This window comes from Kogia breviceps, chromosome 8 (genome assembly GCF_026419965.1).
Source record: "Kogia breviceps isolate mKogBre1 chromosome 8, mKogBre1 haplotype 1, whole genome shotgun sequence".
Taxonomy (NCBI): domain Eukaryota; kingdom Metazoa; phylum Chordata; class Mammalia; order Artiodactyla; family Physeteridae; genus Kogia; species Kogia breviceps.
This window is the reverse complement of record NC_081317.1, coordinates 34,846,492-34,866,522: the sequence shown is the minus strand read 5'-3', so window position 1 is coordinate 34,866,522 and position 20,031 is coordinate 34,846,492. Positions and strand designations below refer to the sequence as shown.

Genomic DNA, 20,031 nt, shown 5'->3' with positions numbered 1-20,031 from the left:
CTCATTTTACCATTTTCTACTTTTTTGTTGTCCAGGAAAAATTAATAGCTGATCTAGGAGAAAGAATTTTATTCAAGCCAACCTGTGGATTACAGACCTGGAAACAGTCTTTCAGAAAACTGAGGACTATTCCACCTGTTAGAAGTCAAAGTCATAGTCATATGCATTTTCGAGACAAAGGATGGTACGTCAAAATGACACACTGATATTTTACATAAAGTTCACTAAAGATACATAGTCCAGACCTGCACATACAAGGGGAGAAGTACGTCACTATGACCCCTTACAGAATTAGGAAAGGAAAAAATAATCTTCTAAGAAGTTATGTTACTGGTATCAGAAGGAGAAAAAGAAAACATTGATCTTTATGGTGGAGCAGGCATTTCCGCCTTTGAGGAGGTCTGGTTAATGTATAATGCAGATGCACACAGCACTTTAGGGCTGGCCTAATAGGGGCAAGGAATATGTTATGCTTAAAATTTCTTGTCCTGCCTTGAGACATAGCTTTTATTCCATCACTGTTTTTCAAATTTTTGTAATACAAAGAAAAGGATAGGTTCTCTTTCCATCAATGCCCTGTTAAAACTCTTAAGTTGCCAAAAGTAGTCAAGATACAAATAACTTTTGGGAATAAGGCAAATAAGACACTTGAACATTAAGCACAACAGTACCATAAAAGAAAGTATCTGTGACCAACAGAATTTATCTCAGGAAAGGGAAAAGAGCAAATTTCAAAAATGCATAATGTACGAAAATATACACAATGCAAAATAAGAAAATGATTATCAAGAAAAGCACTCATTTCTCAGATGTGACCCTACTGCAGCCTTAGTGAGAATCCTGTTGTTGTTTTTTAACCAAATTAGGCACATATGAGCATAATATTATAGGAACATCTTTTAACTAATTTACATATAGTGAGCACGTATCTGGTATATTATTTCACATCAATTATTTTTTTCTATGACAATGATTGTTAAAGTTTGGTCCTCTTCATACAGTGAAAAAAGGAATACAGCCATCAAGAAGTTAGTGCAATTTAAGTGAACACAGGCATAAAGGTTCAGCAGCTTTCCTCGGAAGCTTTCGTCCCCGCCCACGCCTGGGAAACCCCCTTCACCGGGCCGCTCAGCCTCCTCAGAGTGCGTGCTGTTGGTGTGGACTGGGCTCGGGGCCAGCAGAGGGGGCGGCGGGCACAGTTCAGCGGGCGCTAAAGAGCTCTCCTCGCTGCTCCCCAGGCCCCGCCGCCACCGACGCAGCTCCCTTGGCGCGTCCTCCGGCCTAGCTCCACGTCGCTTGGGGAATCCTCCACAGTCCTGCGTCTGGGCGCGTCCTCCTGCCTTGCTTGGCTGGATCTGGAGGCGTCTTCCGGCGCAGCTCTGCCAGAGCGGCTATGGAGGCGCGGGTCTGGGCGCGTCCTCAGCCGCCCAGGACGGGTCTGCTGGCGTGCTCCGATGCCGGAGTCTTGGGGGACAGATGCAGCCGGGATCTAGGCACGTATCCCGTGAGGTAAGCTCCTGCCACCGCACCCACACCCTCCAGGCCTCGGGCCAGCGTGAAAGGAGTCTGGGTTTACCTCAGCTGGGAAAGGAGTCTTGTATTTTGGTCAGTTCCCGATGGTCACGAGTATGACCTCAGGTGGCCTCGGCCTGCAGCGGCTTTAAGCAGGATTTCGGTTTCGGCCAGAGATTGAGGTCGGGCAGTGGCAGTGAGAGCACTGAATCCTAGTCACCTGACCACCAGGGACCAGTGGCCAGTGACGAGGCCCTGGCCTGTCAGCTGTGAAGAAATGAATTTCCACATAGAGACGGAAAGTAGTGAAACAAGGAAAGTGTTTATTAGGAGGAAAATGAGTACATATGTGTGGAGAGACACACGGGCGGCCCCAGATAGAGTCACGCCCTCCGGTAGTTTTCACTTTTATGGGGCATTTCTTCAGGGTTTCCTTTGGCCAATCATCTTGCTTTGCCTGGTTCTGAGTCCGTATATGGTATATCTCAGGGTCCTCCCATGGGCACATCTCTTAGCCAAGATGGGTTCTAGCGAAAAGGCCTATGGGTAGGTTGGCATCACTTACTGTGGGGTGGCGCCCCCTCCCTTTTTGACCTCGAAGGAGCCTTTCTGTGCTGTGTGTAGTCAGGGAGGGTCTCCTTGACTTCGAGAATGAGGAATATGTGGTCTTTTATCTGTGCAGATACCAGCCTCCATCCATCATCCCAGCCTCCTCCATCATCCTCCATTGTGGAGTTTCTGTCCACAGGGGAGAAACTGTTCAGCCTGGGGCCCATCTGTCTCCTGCTTCAGGTTTGTCCCCTTAATTAGACTGAATGTTCCATCTTTGCAAAAATGAACCCTACTCTGTCATGTGGACTCTTTGGGAAGGACAAAAAAAGTATTATCCAGAAAAAATGCAATTGGTTTATTAATAATCAAATACCCTTTTTTGTTAAGTGCAGCTTTCTAGATAAATATCCTTGAACTCACTGTGAAAGCTAAGTGTGGCAGTATAGTAGACGGTCAACCCAACTACATTTATTAGTGTTGTAATAAGCTTTGCAACTTGATATTTTATCACCCTTATGTTATGTGCTGAGCAAGGCTATTAAATAAGCCTTGTTATTTTTTAAATGCTTGAGATGTTCCTGTTTATTTTTTAATGTAAATATATTTAAATGTTTCTTTTTAAATTATAAATACATGCTGGATAATGGAATTTATCTCTACTCCCCATCCCATCTTCTATATAAAACCAGTATTAACTGATGCTGAATTCTAGACTTTATGTTACAGCTAACTGCATTTTTCAAAAAGCATGGTTACTACTTATTTACAACTTGGTTTTGTACAAGTTGTCTCCTGATCCAGTTGTCTGGTCAGGCTAAATCATTCTTTTCCTTAGCTGCATTGTAGGGGTATATCATGTTTATTTAATCAATCTTTTTGTTATTGATGTTCAGTTTGTTTCCAATTTTCACTTTTATAAATAATATATAGCAAACACCATTGCCCATACATCTTTTGCAAATATGTGTGATTATTTCTTTGGCACAAAAGCCAAAATGATAGATTTGCTCAGTTAAAATGTGTGCAAGTGGGAATTCCCTGGCGGGTCAGTGGTTAGGACTCTGTGCTTTCACTGCCAAGGGCTGGTTTCCATCCCTGGTCCAGGAACCAAGATCCTGAAAGCCACGTGGCAAAAAAAAAAAAAAAAAGTGTACGTGTTAAACATTTTATAGATGCTAACAAATAGTCCTGAGAAAGGCTGTATCAGTTTATGTTGTTTCCTCACATCCATTCCAACACCAGATAGCATGCATTTTTGATAAGTAATTATTAGTGATGCTATTAAGGAATTGCTATTCACGTTCTAAATGGAAAGAAAGTGGGCCATACATATATTCGTTCAACAAAGATTTATTGAAAGCCTGCTGTGTGACACGTCTAGAACGTTGGGATTTTAACAAACAATATAAGAGATAAAAGTCCCTACTCTTGTGGAGTTTATGATCAGGGTTGCTGTGGTCAATTGTTAAGAAACAATGGGACACTTAAGGAGATCTAATGAAATAAGGGCAAGGTTGGTGAGACACACCCTGTGACTAGTGACTGTAGGGAGACATTGTCACCAAAAGGCGTGCAGGGAGTATAACTACAACTTGGCAGAAAAGACTGACCCAAGAGGAGCTATGGGTCTTAAGAAGAGGAACATTAGAATGGCTTAGTATAGAAGGCCAAAGGAATAAATACCCAAACATCACTTGTTTTTCACCCTCTTATGTCCTGTCCGGTAGTGACTATTTACATCCTCCCACTCTGTTTGGTTCCTAGAAGTGTATCCACATAGTCTCCTCCAGGTCTCCTTGTTAATTTTCCAGTTATATTCTTTACCAGCCCCGGATTACCAGTGAGCTCATTGAGCCATTCATATTGAGTTATTATGATTCTAAACACATCTCCTTCCACACAAAGTGGACAATCAGATATACCTCCCCAAACTCTGCCCACTAAGGAGGATTTCTCTTCACTACAGCCTTTTAGGGCCAGCATTTTGCCACCATCCCTTGCAGACACATCTGTCACCCAAGGAGAGTACTCTTTCCTCCTCTGTTAAAGACTTATAGTGGACTCCCCATGGGACTCTAAGGAGCATTGAAGGTCATGTGGTGAGTCAATAGGAGTAAGTGTTGCAGGAAAGGAAAGGGGACCCTTTCCAGGGCCCGAGAGTGGGCTCTTGTCTAACACTCAGAAATGAATTGTCCGAGGAAACACGTGTAGAGCGGAAGACTTTATTGGGAAGGGGTGCCTGGGCACCCAGAAGAACTGCTCTGCCACGTGGCTCACAGTCTCGGGTTTTATGGTAATGTGATTAGTTTCCAGGTTATCTCTGGCCAATCATCTTTCTTGGCCCATATTCGGTCTGACACATGGTCCTTCCCGGTGGCCCATGCATCTCTCAGCCAAGATGGATTCCAGTGAGAAGGATTCTGGGAGGTTGGTAGGACATGGACTGGCGTCTCCCCCCTCTTTTAGGCCCCTCCTGAATTCTCCCAGTTAGTTTTTGTGACAGCACTGTGTTCCTTATCGGGATCTCTTATTGCAAGATATCTCATGCAAGTGGTTATCATTATACCTGGCCAAATGTGCAGGCGGTTTTGGTCAACAATTCCCTAATTTAAGTACCATGTGACTGTGAACCACTTGATTATACAGTTTGCTTATACCTCCTGGTCCTGTTTTGGTCTGGTCTTATATTTACCATCCCATTTAACAAAAGACTAGCTTTACACATATCCAATATTTTGATTCAGTGAAGTAGATTATACAAGTTGATGATAGATATTTTGGTTCACATAGTCACTTGGTATCCCATGTTCAGTCTCCATCAGGACCCAATGGCAAATCAGAAGCTGCTTTTCAAATGGAGGATGATTATCATGAGGTAAAGGCATAACTTACTCCAAAACCCCAGGAACCTGCTCTGTATTGAGGTTTCTAATCTATGAACATGGCGTGTGTCTCCATTTTTCTTCTTTGATTTTTTTAGTCAGCATTTTGTATTTTTTGCATACAGATCCTGCATGTTTTGTCAAATTCTTTTTAATTTTTTGGAACAATTGTAAAGAATAATATGTTTTTTATTTCAGTTTCCAATGTTCATTGCTAATGTATAGAAATATAACTGATATTTGTGTATTGATCTTGTATTCCATGATCTTGCTAAACTCTATAGTTTTAGGAATGTTTTGGTAAATTCCTTGAATTTTCTATGTAGACAATCATGCAATCAGCAAGTAAGGGTAGATTTATTTTTTCCTTTCCAATTTGTATGACTTGCCTTGCTTTTTCTTTTCTCAAATTATTGAAATAGCCAGGGCTTCCAGTACTATGTAAGTTGTTTTGGGGAAAGTGAGCACCCTTGCCGTGGTAATAATTTTAAGGGAAAAAGCATTAGGACTTTAATCATTAAGTGTGATGTTAGCTTCAGTAATTTTGTATTTCTCTATCAGATTGAGTAAGTTCCCTTTTATTTCTAGTTTGCTGAGAGTTGTTGTTGAGTAAATGTTGGCTTTGGTCCAATGCTTTTTCTGTACCAACTGATTGGATCATGTGGTTTTTCTTCTTTACCCTGTCAAAATTGCAGATTACACTGGTTAACTTTCATATATTGAACCAGCCTTGCATTTGTGGACTAAACTATACCTGGTTGTAGGGTATCTTTCTTTCTATATACTTATGGATATGATTTACTTATATTTTATTGAGAACTTGTGTGTCTACGTTCATAAGGGAAATTGATATAGTTTTCTTTTTTTGTACTGTCTTTGACTTTGATATTGGCCTTATAAAATGAGGTGGGAAGTGTTCCCTTCACTTTTGTTTTCTGAAAGAGTTTGTGTAGAATTGGTGTTATATCACCCCCAGCTTCATTGAGGTATAATTGACAAATAAAAATCATTTATATTCAAGGTGTATAACTTGTTACTTTGATATACATATATATTGTGATCACCACAAAGAGGCTAATTTACATATCCACTACCTCACATAGTTACCTTTTTCTTCTTTTTTTTTTTATGGTGATAACAGTTACAATTTAATCTCATAGCAAATTTCAAATATTGTTAATTTTAGTCACATTGCCCACCATGCATTAGATTTCCAGAACTTATCTTGCATAACTGAAACTTTGTACCCTGTCATCAGCATCTCCCCATTTCTTCCTCCTCCTGGGCAATCACAATTCTACTCTCTGCTTCTATGAGTTTGACTAGATTCCACACATTATTTCATCTTTAAATGTTTGGTAGCCTCACCAGTGAAGACAACTGATCTGGAAATTTCCTTTTTTGCAGGTGTGTGTGTGTGTGTGTGTGTGTGTGTGTGTGTGATTTTCTGCACATTCAGTCTATTTAATATAAGACTACTTAAATGATCGATTTCATCTTGGGTGAGTTTTGTGTTTGTAGTTTTCAAGGAATTGGACCATTTTGTCTAATTTGTTGAATTTCTATGTATAGACTTGTTCATATTATGCTCTTATTTTCCTTTTTAATATCTGTGGGTTCTGTAGGAATTCTGTTTCATCCCTGATGTTGGTAATTTGCATCTTCCTTTTGTCATTGTCAGTCTTGCTAGAAGTTTATCAATTTCACTTATATTTTCAAAAAACCCAAAGTTTTGCCTTTGATTTTCTCTTTTCATGTTTTCAATTGTACTAATTCTTGTTCTTTTTTTTTTTGTGGTACGCGGGCCTCTCACTGTTGTGGCCTCTCCCATTGAGGAGCACAGGCTCCGGACGCACAGGCTCAGCGGCCATGGCTCATGGGCCCAGCCTCTCCATGGCATGTGGGATCTTCCCAGACCAGGGCATGAACCCGTGTCCCCCGCATCGGCAGGCGGATTCTCAACCACTGTGCCACCAGGGAAGCCCTCTTGTTCTTATCTTTATCATTCCCTTTCTTCTAGCTTTCTGTTTATTTTCCCTTCTTTTTCTATTTTCTTGTGGTAGAAACTTAAATTGTTGATTTGAGATTTTTTTTCTAATATAAAACTTTAGTGCTCTAAATTTCCTGATAAACACTGCTTTACCTACATCCAATAGATGTTATGCTATATTTTTACTTTCACTTATGTATTTTTTTCATGAAGCTTCCTTTTGACCACTGGAATGTTGAGAATAGTGTTGTTTAATTAACAAGGTCAGGAGATTTTCCTATTACTTTTCTGTTATTGCTTTCAAGTTTGATTCCCCCATGGTCAGAGAATATATTTTGTATGACTTTAATTCTTTTAATATTTTTCATATTTGTTTTATTTCCCAGGACATAGCCTATCTTTGTGTTCCAGGTGCACTTGAAATGATGTATTCTGCTGTTATTCAATAAATTTCAATTAGATCCTGTTTTATGGGGGTTTTTTACCATGCTACATGGCTTGTGGGATCTTAGTTCCCCAACCAGGGATCGAACCTGGGCCCATGGCAGTGAAAGCACTGAGTGCTAACCACCGAACCACCAGGGAATTCCCTAGATCCTGTCGATTGATAGTGTTCTTCAGTTCTTTTATATCTTTGCTGACTTTCTGTTCACTGCTTCTATCAATCTCTGAGGTGTTAAAATCCCAACCTATAATTATCGTCTATTTCTCCTTTCAGTTCTGTCAGATTTTGCTTCATGTACTGCATTTTGAATCTCTGTTGTTCGATGCATATATAATTAGAATCGTTATCTCTTCTTCATGAAGTGACTATTTTATTTTATAATTATGTAATGTTCTTTTTGTCCCTGGTAATTTTTTATTGTTGTTCTGAAATCTACTTTGTCTGATATTAATATGGTTATTCCAGTTTTCTTGGCTTAGTGTTTGTATGTTATATCTTTTTGGTACTTCTACTTTTAGCATACCTATATCATTACATTTCAAGTGAGTTTTCTTTACATAGCATATAGTTTGGTCTTTTTTTGTTTTGTCTTTGTTTCTTGTAATCCATTCTTCCAATCTGTAACATGTTACTCTCTACTGGTATCAATGTCTTACTACTTCAAAGATTATGTAGTAGCTTTATGAACTTTCTGGTCCCTTAAACTACCCTCTTTATAATACAGTTGTCTTAAATATTACTTCTAGGGCTTCCCTGGTGGCACAGTGGTTGAGAGCATGCCTGCCGATGCAGGGGACACGGGTTTGTGCCCCAGTCTGGGAAGATCCCACATGCCGCAGAGCGGCTGGGCCCGTGAGCCATGGCCACTGAACCTGTGCGTCCGGAGCCTGTGCTCCGCAGCGGGAGAGGCCATGACAGTGAGAGGCCCACGTACCGCAAAAAAAAAAAATAAATAAATAAAAATATTACTTCTACTTACATTGAGAATCACATTAGACAATGTTATCATTTTTGCTTGGACCCAGTAAAAACTGAAAAACTCAGAAGACAGAAAGAATAGTATATTGTATTAACTATATGTTTACTCTTCCTATTGGTTTACCTCCATTTTGGATGTTCTAAGCTTTCTTTTGCTATTATTTCCTTTCTGTCTGAAGAACTTACTTTAGCCATTCTTTTAGAGAAGATCTGCTGGTGACAAATTCTCTTACTTTTGCTTTATTTGAGAATGTCTTTATTTCATCTTCATCTTAGAGAATATTTTTTCTGGACATAAAACTTTGGGTTGACAGTTCTTTCTTTCAGCACTTTAAAAAGGTTGTGCCATTCATTCTGGCTTCCATCATTTCTGATGATAAATCCCCTGTCATTCAAATCATTACTCTCCTATACGTTAAGCCTCATTTATCTCTGGCTGCTTTCAAGGATGTTTCTTTGTGCTTATTTTTCAGAAATTTTATTCTGATATGTCTCAATATGGAATTATTTGGATTTTTCTTGTCAGGGCTTTGCTCAGCTTCTTCAGACATTAGTTTTTTGCCTTTTTCTAAGTATTGGAAGTTCATGGTTACTATATCTTCAAATATTTATTCAGTTGCATACTCTTTCTCTTCTGTTTCTGGGACTTTGATGACATCAATGTCAGACCTTTGGTTTTTGTTCCACAGGTCCCTAAGGTTGTTTTCTGTCTGTCATTTAGATTGGATAATTTCTATTGATATTTCCTTGAATTCACCAATTCTTTCTTCTTTTGTCTTCATTCAGGTAATGAGCCCATCCAGTGAATTTTTATTTCAGTTAATGCATTTTTCACTTTGACAGATTTCTACTTCCTATGTGTTCTTCTTCTTTGCTAAGAATTTCTATTTTCTCATTTGTTTCAAGATAGTTCACAATTGCTTATTGTGGCATTTTTATGACAACTACTTTAAAACCCTTGTCAGATAATTCCAACATCTGTGTCATATCAGTGTTGCTAGTCTATGATTTACATTTCTCATTTAAGTTGAGATTTTTTAGCCTCTCAACATGATGTGCAATTTTGGGTTGAGATTCTGGTTCCTATTTAAATCTTCCATTTTAGCAGGCACACTTTTTGGTTTAAAATGCACTTCCTGTTCCAATTTTGTGGGCTGTGGTTCAAAAATTAATTTAGTTTTCAAAGACTTTGCAGAGCTATCCAGATTTTTTCCACTGTGTGCTGTCCAGAGACCCATTTGAAACCTGGGCAGAATTCCACACCAGTGTTCAGTTCTCAAACCTTTTCTTGTTTCTTGTTGGTTTTATGCATGGGCTGTTCAGAGTTCAGTCCAAGACTTCATGCACAGATTAAGAAAATTTCTTTCTCTAGTTCACTTCTCTCTATAGTGCCCCCCTTCCCATTATCTAGTTGGGAGGGGCATCCCTTTTTCTGAAGGGTGGTAAGCACAGACAGAACTTTGTTGATATTCTCTGCAGCTGCAGCATTCAATGTGGAGGGGAAGGGATACCACCGTACTATTTCAGATCAGGCATGGAAGACAAGTCTGTTCCCACAGTCTCTGGTTATCTAGAGAGGATTGGGTTCCACCTAGTTATTGAAGGGAAGAGATAGAAAATCAGTCTTTGCCCACAGTCTCCATGGTTGTAAATGGAAAGTGCTGCTTCATTATTACTTGTCAGGAATGAATGTCAGGACTTCATACACAGCGTCCATGGCTGACAGGGGGTGCCTTCCTGTTATTGCAGGGTGGGGATGGAAGACAAGACTGTCTACAGTCTCTGCAGCTGCAGTGCCCAGTGACAATTAAGGGGAGTGTGTGTGTGTGTGTGTGTGAGTGTGTGTGTGTGTGCTTTTTTCTGTTTTCCTAAATTGGGAAGGAATGGTAAAAAGTTTCTGTCCTTTTTCCTGGTCCTTCTGCTAGAGAGAGTGGGCTTTTTCTGGAAGTTTTTCTTTTTGTCTGTGCCCATTGTTTTTTCCAGGCTACAGGTCTCTTCAGTGCCCAGGCTATGATATATGAGGCAAAAAACCAAAACCAAACAAACAAAAAACCTACAGGAAATCACGACTGGCTTTTCTCTAGTCTCAAGATCTTTATACAATCTGTCTTCTTCCCTCTACCTTCAGAGTATTTTGTTGGTTGCTTTATAAATTTTGTCTAGGGTTATTTTAGTTTTTTGTTTGTTTTGTAAATAGTAAGGGGAACATAAGAGCATGTGCTTATATCTAGTCTGGAACCAGAAAAGTATCAGTCATTTAATTTTAGCCATTCTATTGGTTAGGGGTTTCACTTGCATCTCTTGGATAGAAAATTTTATTGAATGTATTTTCCTGTCATTATTTGTATGCAACTTTTTTATGAAGGGTATGTTCAAATTTTTGTCTATTATTGAGATTTCATCTTCTTAATTTTTAGCTCTAAAAATTTAAAGTATATTTTGTATACAGGCTGTTTGTCAGATATATATTTTGAGAATGTTTTCTCTCAGTCTGTGGTGTGCTCTTTTTAGATTAAACATTTTATTTTGAGGTAATTGTAGATAAATATTCAGTTGTAAGAAACATACAGAGATATCCCATATATCCATTTTCCTCCAATGGTAATATCTTGCAAAGCAATAGTGAAGTATCATAACCAGGATTTGATATTGATAATCAAGATATAAAACATTTCATCACATGATTAGCTTTTTATTTTCTTAAGAGATTTTCTCAAAGAGCAGAAGGTTTCATTATGATGAAGTCTAATTTATAGATTTTTTTTTCTTTTTGCTTAATGTTATCTGTAAAGAAATCCTTGCCTACCTCACAGTCATAAAAACAATTTCACCCTTTAGAAACTTTATATTTTTAACTTTTAAAGTAAGGACTATGATCCACTTTGTGTTAATTTTTATGCATAATATGGAGTATGGGGTAAGGATTAAGCTGTTCCCCTCTACAAATATTCAGTTATTCCATCACTATTTATGGAAAAGACTATCCTTGTTCATTGAAGTACCTTGGCACCTGTATAGAAAATTAATTGACCAGACCATAATGTTTCAGTTTATTTCTGTATTTGCTATTCTACTCTATTGCTCTGTATGTGCATCCTTATGCCAATATCACACTATTTTGATTACTATAGATTTATAGTAATTGTTCAAATCAGATAATATAAACCCTCCAACTTTATTTTTATTTTATAAAATTGTTTTGGTTATTTAGATCTTTTGCATCTCCACTTGAATGTTAAACTTTTCTTGTTAATTTAATAAAAAATGCTTGGATCGCATAAAATGAAATAGTTTGGAAATGTGTGTGTGTGTGTGTGTGTGTGTGTGTGTGTGTGTGTGTGTGTAGTTATTCTAACAACATTATCAGATATCTAAACAAATAATATTGAAAATCATATTCATATTAAAAGTGTTCAGAATGTAGTCATTTACTTGACATTTATGTAGATTGATGTGACTGAAAAATAGGTTCCCCCAAAAGGACCTAAATTCATGAAGATATGTCAATTTGTGTTTTAAAATTCTACAGGTTTCTGTGAAGAGAGGAATTTTAAAGGCTATGAGAAAAGTGACTATATCTGAGTTTTTAAAAATAAAAACTATTTGCTGAGTTATTGGAGGGAAGCAGCCTTAGTTATTGAGAATTTGAGCATATTCATCTATTAGTAATCATAATGAGGCCATATTAGTAGGCTTTCCCAGTAAGTTTTTCATTATTTCCTTATGCAGATTTCGCCTGACATTCTTTTTAAGCTTGAGCACCAATGGAAAACTGGGCATTTCTAGAAGAAGGATAGGCTTCCTTTAATAAGGTATTTTGAATTATCCTTTGATTCTCAATTACAGAGATTATATTAATTTCTTGATAAACATTTTCTATTTCATTTTAAAAGATGATTTTTTAGACTCATTTTAATCTCTATTCCTTGGAAACTGTGGAACCAGAAAGCCTCTGATTTAAAAAATTCACAAAAACATTAGTAGGGAAGAATCAATCTCTTGGTCTCAGTCATGTGGCAAGAGTTATATATTCGTTTTAACTGCATGCATATTTATATTATGTCTAATTATGAAATGTCAATGCCATTATAGAAATTTTAAATTTGAAAAACACATCTCATCCTTCCACACTGTTGCCTATAAAAGACTAGCTGAAGTTTCCTTTGCAGCAGTTATCATCATTGAACCTGTAGGAGGGGTGGCTTAAATCAGTCATTGACTCAAAATGAGAATTCTCTCTTCTGTTTGGATAACATATGAACACATGTGATACCACTTTATCCATGAAGAAACAATGCAGAGAGAACATCACACTGACTGTTCTGAGAAGAATGGACAATAGAAAATGAAGAATGGAAAGAAAGAGAGTATCCTGGGAAGACAACAACAGTGGTAGAAAAGTTGTTTAATCATTCTAAACTGCTACATAAAAAAAGACAGAGCGTGCTTCTCTGGTGGCGCAGTGGTTAAGAATCTGCCTGCCAATGCAGGGGATATGGGTTCAAGCCCTGGTCCGGGAAGATCCCGCGTGCTGCTGAGCAAAAAAGCCCATGTGCCACAACTATTGAGCCTGTGCTCTAGAGCCTGTGAGCCACAACTACTGAGCCCACATGCCACAACTACTGAGCCCACGTGCCACAACCACTGAGGCCTGCACACCTAGAGCCCATGCTTCGCAACAAGAGAAGGCACTACAGTGAGAAACCGCACCACAACGAAGAGTAGCCCCCGCTTGCTGCAACTAGAGAAAGCCCGCATGCAGCAATGAAGACCTAACGCAGCCAAAAATAAATAAATAAAAATTTAAAAATCATATTTAAAAAAAAGAGTGTCTAGGTATCAAAACAACACTAAACATCAAACATCAGGGACAAATTTACCAAAGAAAGGAAAACAGATGACAAGATATCCCCACAAATTTCAAAATATGGATGTGGAGACAAATGACCTGCATACTAGTAGCATCTGTGCAAGAGAAAGAAAGGAAAACAATGAGATGAGACAGTTTGAGAACAGCAGCTCTAAAAGTAAGTTAATTGTCTCCAGTACCACTTGGGTGCAAGGAGCCTATGTTAAAATGGACTAAAAGGGAAAGATCAGTATAGCTCCTATGAACTCTGAATTGACCTGCTGGGGTTCCCTTTTAGGACAAGGCCCTACATTTCATTGTAAGCAATGAGGAGAAATTGCTTACAGTGGAATCAAAAATCAAGCATGATAGGGAAAACAGAGATGATGAAAAGAGGAGATTTAAACTGAAATTAGGGAGGAGAATAAGAGCAGGACATCTCAGAAAGCAAAGCCACCATATTTTTGAAACCCAGACACAAACAATGAGAGAGAGACAGTAGTGTCAAAGGGGCTGGGATTCCATACTTTCTTGGAAGCAAGCAGTGGTCTGATTTCCCCCTGCTCCTCCCAGAGAGCGTCAGTGGGGCCAAGCATTGAACTGATCCTCTACCCCCACGTGGCAGCAAAGAAACGTCACAAGGCTATACAAGGTAGAGCTAGTTAAAACTAGGCTTCACCTTTCCCACCCCTGTCATCAATGCCTATTGGGAAGCTGACCCTCCACCTCACCTGGCATCAATGAGGCAGAAGGGAGTAGTGCAAGGAGGGGTAGCTGACACTCTGCTTCTCCCATCCCCTGATGTCAGTGGGGCTCTGTGGGGAGCTGATGCTTCACCCCTACCCATAGTAACAAAATGGTGTCAGTCAGCTTTCTGCTCACCCTCCTTCCCTACCTGGGAGGCAGTGGAGCCAAGCAGTGAGCTGGTCATACAACACCACTCAGAGGCAACAAGGTGGTGTGGGTCGGTGCCCCACCTTTGCCAGGAAGGTGACAATGAAGTGACGAGGGACCTGAACTTTCACCCTACCCGTCTTCAAGAAAGCAGTGTGAGTCAGTGTCCCATTTTGGCCAGGATGGTTTGTAAGAGTCTGGCAGGAAGCTGAACAAATATACCCACCTGGCTCTTGCACAATGACTGCTAAAAGGAATATTAAATGGGATCCATAATCTTATAATATAATACACAAAATAAGGTATAACAAAAAAACACTCATCTTACCAAGAACCAGGAAAATCACAACAGAAATGAGAAAAGACAATGAACAGACACCAATCCCAAGATATATCAGACATAATTATATGACAAGGATTTAAAGCAGCCATCTTAAAAATGATTCAACAAGCAGTTACATATTTCTTGGAAATAAATGAAAAATGGAAAATTTAATCAAAGAAATAAAAATTCTAAAAAGAAAGCAAATGGAAATTAGAGAACTGAAAAAATGCAATAATCAAAATGAAGAACTTGCTGTATAAGCTCAATAGTTGGGTGGACATAACAGGATAAATTCAAAGAATCTGAAGACAAATCAGTAGAATTTACCCAATGTGAGAAACAGCAGCAACAACAACAACAAAGTAGACTTTAAAAAAGACAGGACTTCCCTGGTGGTGCAGTGGTTGAGAGTCCGCCTGCCGATGCAGGGGACATGGGTTCGTGCCCTGGTCCAGGAGGATCCCACATGCCGTGGAGCGGCTGGACCCATGAGCCATGGCTGCTGAGCCTGCGCGTCCGGAGCCTGTGCTCCGCAACAGGAGAGGCCACGGGAGTGAGAGGCCCGCGTACCACACACACACAAAAAAAAGACAGCATCTCAAGGACTTGTAGGACAATAACAAAAGGGTTAACATATATGTCATCAGAAACCCAGAGACAAGAGTAAGAGTAGCACTGAAAAAGCATTTGGAAAAAATAATGTCTGAAACTTCTCAAATTTGGGAAAAATATAAATCTACAGATTCAGGAAACTGGATGATTCCCAGAGAAGAAAAATCCAAAGAAATCCATGCCAAAGACACATCATAATTAAATTTCTGAAAACTAAAGATAAAGAAAAAGTCTTGAAAACATCCAGAGAAGCAACACATTACTTATAGGGGAACACCAATTTTAATAACAACATACTACTTTATCTGAAACCCTGGGGCCAGAAGAAAGTAGAAAACATTTTTAAAGTGTTGAAAGAAAAAAAACTGTCAACCTAGAATTCTTTATCCAGTGAAAATATCCTTCAAGGATGAAGGCAAAATCACAATATTATCAGATGAAGTAAAACTAAGAGAATTTTATGCTAGCAAACATACTCTTAAAAAATGGTTAAAGGAAGTTCCCTAACAGAAACGCTTGGAACTTCAGAAAGGAAAGAACATGAGAATGGGTAAAAATAGGGGTAAATGTAAAAGATTATCCAGTCTTTCATGAGTTTCTTAAATCATATTTGATTGGTGAAACAAAAATTAAAACATCATCCCACATGGTGTTCAAAATATAAGGAGGAAATATAACAATTATATTTAAAAAGTGGGAGGGTAAAGGGACTCAAATGGAAATAAGTTTTCTGTACTTCACTAGAAATGGTTAAACATCAATATTGGTAGTCTGTGATAAGTTACATATATATATTGGAATACCTAAAGCAATCACTAAGAAAATTATACAAAGCTATATTCAAAAAACTCTAGGTAAATCATGGCAGAATCCTAGTAAATATTCAAATATCCCACAGGAAGGTAAGAAAAGAGATATAAGAACAAGAAACATAGGAAACAAACAGAAAGCAAACAATAAAATGGTAGACTTCAGCCCTAAAACATCAGAATTACCTTAAATGTAAATAGTCTAAATACACTAATTAAAAGACAGAGATTGGCACAGTGGATTAAAAAAACAAACAAACAAACATGACCCAAAAATATGCTGTTTACAAGAAACTCACTTCAAATACAAGGACAGAGGTAAGTTGGAAGTAAAAGGATGAAAAGACATACCATGCAAACATTAATTTAAATGGTTGCACAGGGGCCAAATTAACATCAGTTGAAGTAGACTTGGGAGCAAATATAATTACTGGAGGCAAAGAGGAATATTACATAATGATAAAAGGATCAATTCACCAGGAAGACATAATGATCCTAAATGTGTACACATCAAAGTACATAAAGCAAAAACTGACAAGGCTGAATGGAGAAATAGACAAATCCACAATTATAGTTGGGGACTTTGATACCCACTCTTGGTAATTGATAGAAATAGTAGACATAATTTTTTTAAAAATTGTATTCACATTTTTCCAAGAAAAATAGACTGAATAACATGAAAACAAATAACCAGTGTGTTTCTTAGAAATACCGGTAGCGCACTCCTTCCTTCGCAAGCTTGGGTGTGGTCCAGAGCTAAAGTCATACTCTTGTGTCTGCAACTGCAGCTGCCTTGCCCTTCTGCAGGTGTCCAGGCCACTCCTGTTCTCGGAGACCATGCAGAAGAGAATATTCATGTGCAGGAAATGCTGCTCTGCAGCCTGGGCAGTGTACCTAGCTGACCAGGAAAAACACCTGCCATGATCCCCAGATCCCTCAAAGTCCCTGGAGGCTGTAGATGCCTCAGTTTTACCTGCCGGAGACTGTTGCTCTCTGCAAAATCAGGTGGTACCAGAGTTCCAGAAACTTCTGATCTTTGAGAGCCCTTTCTAACACTGGTCTAGAAAGTCACCTGAGGTCTGCAGCATGACCTGCAGTTCCTGAGTGGGGCCATGGGGCTTTGCAGGAAGCCTATTAGGCCTACCTGGTCGACCTATTTGAAGATACCATCCTTCTTATGCAAAGCAGGAATTCTCTCCATAATGTCATCTTCTTGTCTTTTTTCTGGATTAATTACACCTCCTGCCTCATAGCAATAAGCATTTCCCTTCACCAAAGACACAGTTCTTAGCTAGATATTGATCCTTCTCTGGATGCTCACCAGCACCCTTCTTAAAATGTGGCTCATAGGCCTGAAGACAATATACCAGACATAATGCCAGGAAGTAGAAATTAAAGTCACTATCTTCTTTATCCAGACCTTTAATTCCATTATTGCAAACTTTTGGGGTGCCCAAATCATGTTGCTAATCATATCAAAATTATTGGTAACCAAAAACTAAGATTTTTTAAAGAGTATTATTAAACCATTTCTCTTTTATTCTATACGTGCATTATATATATGTACATATACTTTTTAATACAATTTAACATGTGTACATATTTAATTTCAGCATCGAGCTTTACATTTATGACAGTAAGTTTCATTCTATTAGTTTTAGTCTTTCTAGGGTTTGGAAATCCTTTTCTCTATCTTCTTTCTTTTTCTGTATTTTTATTATTACTATTTTTATTTTAAAAATATATTTTATCTTTCTCTTTTTAAATACTGATTTTTTTATTCAGAGTATACACTCTCTGTGATGGGCAAAAATAACATATGCCCTCACCTCCTGGTGAGGACACCCTGGTTTTTCTGTGGAACCACCACTCTTCCAATGCCAATTCATGTGATTTTGGTGTGTAGACCACCCCCCACATTCTGAGGAAGGCATGTAACCCATAACCCATGCAGGGCCTAGCAACACCAGCCCTGGAAATAACTGGGAAAAACACTTTCCTCCATAGAGGGTAAAAGGGAGATCCTGACTCGGAGCATGACCAACACGGAGGAAGTGGATCCTGGAGGCAGGAGCAACAAAGTGCTGGAGACATTCTCTGAGTCCTAGATCCAGCCATGCCTACAGCCAAGAAGTCCTCTTGCATAAGCCAGTTTAAAGTTGATTTGTCACTTGCAGTCAAGAGTTTTGTTTAATAGACCCTCCCTGAAAATTTTGTCACTGCAGCTTTGTCAATCATTTCCTCATAGGAGAGGCTGGTGGTGACCTGGGGCGCAGGGGATTCGTTTCAGAGCTGCATTTCCATAGCAAACTTTTTTTTTTCTTTTAAAATATTCTTACCTTATCTAGATACTTTTTAAAAAAAATTTATTTGGTTGTGCCAGGTCTTAGTTGTGGTAGGCGGGCTTGTTAGTTGTGGCTCGTGGGCTCCCCACCTGCAGTTCACCTGCTCCTTAGTTGTGGCACATGTGCTCCTTAGTTGTGGCTGATAGGCTTCATTAGTTGCAGCTCTCAGGCTCCTTAGTTGCAGCACTTGGGCTGCTTAGTTGCAGCTTGCTGGATCCTTAGTTGTGTCATGCAGACTATTAGTTGCAGCATGCATGTGATATCTAGTTCCTTGGCCAGGGATCGAAGCCAGCCACCTGCATTGGGAGCTCGTAGTCTTAACCACTGCACCACCAGGGAAATCCCAGCATTGTTTTTATTTGTATTTCATGTGTGTTTTGGGTAGTTTAGTGGGGTGGGATGGATTTGTGTGTATGTTTATGTTAGAAGAAAGTTCCCATAAGCTTCCTTATGTGTCATTGCTGTCACTGTGTTGATTTAAATGGCTGATAAAAATCACTGAGGGAGATCTAGTCAGAGACACACCCTGGTTATTTGCCACTGGGAACCAAGTGCAAATTGATAGTAACTAACAGTATTTGGGTACCATGCTTTAGCTTTCTTTCATCCAGGTCATATTGTTGGTATGGATGTAAAATGTTACAGCTGCTGTGGAAAACAGTTGGCAGTTCCTTAAAAAGTCAAATATAGAATTACCATATTCTTTATAATAGTCCACAGGTGGAAACAACCCAAATGTCCATCAACACACGAGTGGATAAACAAATGTGGTATATGCATACAACAGAACAGTATGCAGCTTTAAAGAATAATAAAATTCTGATACATGCAAAACATGGAAGAACCTTGAAAGCATCATGCTAAGTGAAATAAATCAGACACAGAAGAACAAATATTGTATGATTCCACTTATAGAGGTACCTAGAATAGACAAATTCATAGAGACAGAAAGTAGAATAGAGATTACTAGGGGTTGGTAGAAGGGGAGACTGGGGAGTTATTGTTTAATGGGTACAGATCTTCTGTTTGGGATGATGAAAAAGATCTAGAAGTGGATAGTAGTGATGTTTGTACAACATCATGAATATATTTAGTGACACTGAATTATATGTGGTTAAAATGGTAAGTTTTATATTATGTATATTTTGCCACATAAAATGAAAAAATAGTATTTTGCAGAAAAATATCAGTACTTCCTCTTAAATAATTTAGCATGAATATCATTAACTAGAGTTAATAGAGATCATGATGTCCCTAGTAGAGAAATAAATGGGCAGTCTACTAGATTTTTATTTGATCTGTGTAAATGGAAGAGTTCTAGGTCAAGTAAGTGAACTTGAATAATAATAATAATAATAAAATAATAATAAACCAGAGTCACAGCCCCTCAATCGATTCCCAGACTTGAGAACTTTTACAGATCCCCAAACCCTTAAATGAAGGGAATACTGGGACCCCACTACACTGCCAAAAATTTATACTGTTAATCTTTCTCCCAGACTTCCCCAAAGGGATCAATAGCTCTTTACCAAGGTGACTGTACATTGGAGCAAAGGAGATAATCAGACATTTGGGGGACTACTGGATACTGGATCTGAACTGACACTAATTCCAGGAGACCCAAAAATGTCACTGTGGTCTGCAAATTAGAGTAGGGGCTTGTAGAGGTCAAATGATCAATGGAGTTTTTGCTCTGATCCATCTCACAGTGGTTCCAGTGTAGTTATTTCCCCAGTTCCAGAATAGATAATTGGAATAGACATACTCAGCAACTGGCAGAATCTCCACAGTGGTTCTTACATGTGGAGTGAGGGCTATTATGGTAGGAAAGGGCAAGT

At 38.7% G+C, this 20,031-nt stretch overlaps 1 long non-coding RNA gene across 2 annotated transcripts in view; it reads left to right on the top strand.

Annotated features, from left to right (window-relative positions):
- Positions 1–1,114: 1,114 nt before the first annotated feature.
- LOC131761263 (uncharacterized) overlaps positions 1,115–20,031 on the top strand; it is a 106,999-nt gene continuing 88,082 nt past the window's right edge. For both annotated transcript variants that reach the window (XR_010841928.1, XR_010841927.1), the window contains exons 1-3: positions 1,115–1,509; positions 2,195–2,304; positions 12,089–12,171. This is a non-coding gene — a long non-coding RNA (uncharacterized lncRNA). The remainder of the gene's footprint in view (positions 1,510–2,194; positions 2,305–12,088; positions 12,172–20,031) is intronic.